This window comes from Miscanthus floridulus, unplaced genomic scaffold (assembly GCF_019320115.1).
Source record: "Miscanthus floridulus cultivar M001 unplaced genomic scaffold, ASM1932011v1 fs_21_4_5, whole genome shotgun sequence".
Taxonomy (NCBI): domain Eukaryota; kingdom Viridiplantae; phylum Streptophyta; class Magnoliopsida; order Poales; family Poaceae; genus Miscanthus; species Miscanthus floridulus.
In genome coordinates, this window is record NW_027096397.1 from 83,462 (window position 1) to 89,173 (window position 5,712).

Sequence of the window (5,712 nt, forward strand, 5' to 3'; positions counted from 1 at the left end):
AACGTAGCTGTTGCTATGGCGACAATGCAATGACTACCCAATACCCCAGAAATCTAGGCAATTTGTGATGATGTACAAGCCTACCTGATGACTGCTATAGCCCAGACCACAGAGATTGCAAACCAAGTCCGGGCTCCGCCCGTCTCAGTCGAATCAAGCCATAGTCGCTAGTACTCAAGTCGCCCACAGTCACCCAACCAACGTGGCTCGCACAACAATGACCCACCAGACAACCGTCAAGGTGGGAATGGTGGTCATGATGGTGGTCGGGATGACAACCAACACGACTACCGGGACAATAACCGTGTAACAACCGAGACGATAATCGACGAGACAACCACAACAATTGCCGTGATAATCGTGGTCGCAGGGTCAACCAGGGTGGCAATCGGGATCGCCGTGATGGCAATAACTATCTCCGCCATTCCCTCGGAGAACGCGATCTACACGATCGCATTAACCAAAGAGCCAACGATCGTGCATCCCACGAAAGCTATCGCCATATGGAATATGATACTACCCAAGGCCCTCTGGGTTTGAAGCAGTTTACTCCTCACCTTCGCTAAGTCGTGTGGCCAAAAAACTTCAAGCTCGAAAAACTCTAGAAGTACGACGGCAAGGAGAACCCCGAGTTATGGGTCATGCTCTATGAAACCACATGTAGATCAGCCATGGCTGACAAGCATGTCATGTCTAATTACTTCTTAGTCGCCGTCGGCCATGCAGGCCACCAATGGCTGGTCAGCTTGCCGGCAAACTACTTTGATTCTTGGCAAAAGCTCGAGCAAGCATTCATTGACAACTTCATTGCTACTTGCGAACAGCCCAGCAACAAATATGATCTACAGTGGATTCAAGATCGCAAAGATGAGCCACTGTGCGAGTATGTCCGACGCTTCTCGAAGATGCGCATCAAGGTCCCATCAATCTCCGACAACGAGGCAATCGAAGCTTTCATCATTGGTCTCCACTTCCACGATTCCCTAAGGGACAAGCTCCTCCGCAAAAGACCTGAATTGGTCACAGCGCTCCTAGCTACTGCTAAAAAATATGCAGACACCGATGATGCTAAAAAGATAACCATCGAAGAAGCAGTAAGGGTTCCATGCTCCGACCACCCCCCACATCATGACGACTACCGCGGCAACCATGGTCGGAATGACAATTTTGATCGCCGCAACCAGCGCAATGATTTTCACGACCACCACGACCAGCGTAATCAGCGGCATAATCACCGTGATGATTACAGGGGCAAGCATGCTCGGGAAGATGACGGCAAAGTCAACATCGTTAAAAAAGGTGGCAGATGTCGCAACTATGAAGAAGACTACGCCAAAGCATTAAAAGGACCCTGCCAGCTCCATCCCAAGTCAAACCATACCATGGAGAATTTCCGTTTTCTCAAATCCATCTACACGCGCTAATAGGCTCCGGATAAATCCAACAAGCCTAATGACGTAGGGGAGCAGCGTAACGAGGACAATGATGATGAAGACATAGATCCTCGTCACAAGTACGTCAAGCCAATCGACCGTGTCCACACCATCATTGGGGGCAGAGTGTCCATCGAGACCAAATGGGAGCGCAAGCTGCTCGCCCGTGCTTGCTTGAACGTGGCCAATGCCAACAACCTCATCGCCGATCCACGGCTCCCTCCTTGGTCTCACCACGATATCTCCTTCAGCAGAAAGGACCAATGGGCTGCAATACCTAAGCCAGGGCATTTTCCTCTGGTTCTCGATCCTTGTATCAACAAGGTTTAGTTCGATAGAGTGCTGATTAATGGCGGTAGTTCCATCGATATACTATTCAAGAACAGTTTACCAGCCCTGAAGATAACCCAAGCTGATCTCAAGCCATACGAGGCACGGTTCTAGGGTGTTCTCCCCGGACAGAGCTCCACACCTCTTGGGCAGATCATGCTACCTATGAAATTTGGTACCCCAGACCACTTCTGCACCGACTACGTCAACTTTGTGGTCGCCGACTTTGAAGGCACCTACCATGCTATCCTTGGTCGACCAGCGCTCACCAAGTTCATGACCATACCTCACTGTAGGTATTTGGTGCTCAGGATGCCTACCGAGAAGGGGGTTCTAACTCTTAGGGGCAACATATATGTAGCTTACACCTATGAGGATGACAGCATCAAAATAGCAGAGGCTCATGACCTCTCTATTCGCATGGTCGAGACCACGCTTGACGCCAAGCAGACCCCAGCTAACCACCTAGAGATCCCAGAGCTCAAGGCCCCATGCAAGAACATCAAGTCTAAAGAGCATAAAGAGATCCAGCTGGCCGATGGTGATCCCAGCAAAATGACCCTTATCAGGGCCAACCTAGATCCTAAATAGGAAGACACACTCGTCAGGTTCTTAAGGAGCAATGTGAGTGTGTTAGCATGGAAACCCGCTGACATGCCCGGTGTACCTCGGAACTTGATTGAGCACTCCTTAAATGTCGATGGCAAGGCCAAACCCATCAAGCAGAAGCTATGATGGTTCGCTCGTGACAAAAAGGAGGCTATTAGGGTAGAAGTTACACGGCTTTTAGCAACCGGATTTATCAAAGAAGTGTATCATCCGGAGTGGTTAGCCAACCTGGTTCTTGTACATAAAAAGAATAATGAATGGAGAATGTGCGTTGATTACACTAATCTCAACAAACACTGCCCTAAATACCCCTTTGGCTTACCTCGCATAGACGAGGTCGTAGATTCAACTGTCGGTTGCGAGCTGCTTTCCTTTCTCGATTGCTACTCTGGTTATCACCTGATCGTTCTCAAAAAGGACGACCAGATCAAGACATCCTTCATCACGCCCTTCGGTGCCTACTGCTACACGACCATGTCATTCGGGCTCAAGAACACTGGGGCTACCTACCAACGCGCCATACAGGCCTGCCTCAAAGATGAGATAAAAGACGACCTCATCGAGGCTTATGTTGATGATGTAGTTGTTAAAACCAAGGAAGCATACACCCTTGTCGACAACCTAGAACGTACCTTTGCATCCCTTAACACATTCCAATGGAAATTAAACCCAAAGAAGTGCATCTTTGGTGTTCCATCTGGTATACTGCTCGACAACGTCGTCAGTCACGACGGCATATGCCCTAACCTAGAGAAAGTAAAAGCTATCTTGGACATGAAGCTGCCCCAAAAGGTGAAGGATGTTCAGAAGCTTACCGAATACATGGCTGCCCTCAGTCATTTCATATCTAGATTAGGCGAAAAAGGACTACCGTTTTTCCAGTTGCTCAAAGCATCCGAGAAGTTTGAGTGGTCGGAGGATGCAGACGCTACCTTTACATAGCTGAAACAATTCCTTACATCACCTCCGATCCTCACTCCTCCTAGAGAAGATGAAACCCTCCTGCTTTACATTGCGGCAACTAATCGAGTGGCCTCCACTGCCATGGTGGTCGAGCGCGATGAGTCCAACCACATCTACAAGGTACATCGACCAATTTATTTTATCAGTGAGGTGCTCAGTGAATCTAAGACTAGGTACCCATAGATTTAGAAACTGATCTACGCCATACTAATTACATCCCAAAAGTTAAAACACTACTTCGGCGGATATCGTGTGGTGGTCATGACCGAGTACCCTCTGAGAGACATCATTCGCAACAAGAATGCAAACGGGCGCATCATCAAATGGGCAATGGAGCTATGCCCTTTCTCCTTGGAATTTGCAAGCCGTACTACAATCAAGTCTCAGGCACTTGTCGATTTCATCATTGAGTGGACAGACTTAAGCACACCTGCCTCTCAGGGGCCCGCCGAGTATTGGAAGATGTACTTCGATGGCTCTCTCAACATCGACGGCGCAGGAGCAGGAGTCCTTTTCATATCACCATCCAAGGAGTAGCTCCGATACGTCCTTAGGATTTATTTCCCGGCGTCTAATAACGCCGCCGAGTACGAAGCATGCCTACATGGTCTACGCATTGCGGTCAAGCTCAGTGTCAAGCATCTCTATGTCTACGAAGACTCGGCTCTGGTCATCAACCAACTCAATAAGGGCTGGGATACGACCAGCAAAAAGATGGACACATACTGCAAAGCGATCAGAAAGCTGGAAGGCAAGTTTTATGGCATTGAGTACACACATGTGGTCTGGGACAAAAATCAAGTAGCAGATGCATTGTCAAAGTTAGGATCATCCCAAGATAAAGTCCCACATGGCGTATTTGTTCAAGACCTGCTCATGCCCTCCATCAAAGAAGAAGATCCCGCGGTCGACAAGCCTCTAGACCAGCCATTGGTGGCTACGGTTCTAGCGTCAAACACCACCAAACCACCTCCAACCACTAAGAAGCTCGACTGGAGAGTACCTTTCATCAAGTACCTGACAGATGGTAGAGGTTACACCGATCGGATAGAAAACGAACGCCTGATGCGTCGTAGTAAGCAGTATCTGCTCGTCGATGGCAAATTGTGGCGCAAGAATGCGAAGGAGGAAATCTTGATGAAGTGCATAACCCAAGAGGATGGTGAACATCTCCTAGACAAAATCCACTCTGGCTCCTACGGCAACCACGTGGCCTCGAGAACGCTGGTGGGCAAGGCTTTCTGAGCAGGGTTCTATTGGCCATCAGCCGTAGCCGATGCAGAGAAGCTAGTCTGCCATTGTGAAGGTTGTTAGTTTTTTGCCAAGAGAATCCATGTACCAGCACACAAGATTCAGACTATACCAGCCTCTTAGGCCTTCGCATGCTGGGGACTAGATATGATCGGGCCTTTCTAACTGGCCCCTGGAAAATTTACATGCGTCTTTGTGCTGATTGACAAATTCTCTAAGTGGATAGAGTACATGCCCCTGGTCAAGGCATCTTTAGAAAAGGCTATCGCGTTCCTCGACCAGGTCATCCACCACTTCGGCATACCCAACAACATCATCACTGATCTGGGTACTCAGTTCACCGGGAATGCTTTTTGGGACTTCTGCGATGAAAGGAGCATAGTAGTAAAATACGTCTCAGTGGCACACCCTAGAGCTAATGGATAGGTCGAGCGAGCAAATGGTATGATCCTGGATGCACTTAAGAAGAGGATGTACAAAGAGAATGACAAAGCTCCTAGAAGATGGCTCAAAGAGTTACTAGCCGTGGTCTGGGGTCTTAGAACCCAGCCCAGTCGCAATACCGGAGTATCACCATACTTTATAGTTTATGGCGCTAAGGTAGTGCTCCCAGCAGATATAGCCTTCAAATCAGCATGGGTAGAGAACTTCGACGAAGACAAGGCCAACGAAGTGTGGGAGCTAGAAGTGAATAGTACAGAAGAGAAGCGGCTTGATTCTTGTGTACGTATAGCCAAATACCTTGCTGTTTTGCGCAGGTACTACAACAAGAATGTCAAGGAGCAGTTCTTCATGGTCAGGGACCTGGTCCTGAAGTGGAAGATGAATCAGGCTAGTGTCCACAAACTCGCAACCCCATGGGAAGGACCCTTCATGATCAAGGAGGTTACACGCCCTACATCTTATAGGTTAGCTCGCCTAGACGACACAGACGTACCCAATTCCTAGCACATCGACAAGCTTAGGCGTTTCTATGCTTAGCTACTAAGATATGTACCCCTCTTGTACTTTTGATTTATTTCAATAAAGCTATTATGATTTCTCCAACCACTCTAATGTGTCACTTCGAAATCTATTGTTATTCTAACTCTACCAGTTAAAACCGACCACCATTCCTTCTTGGGTT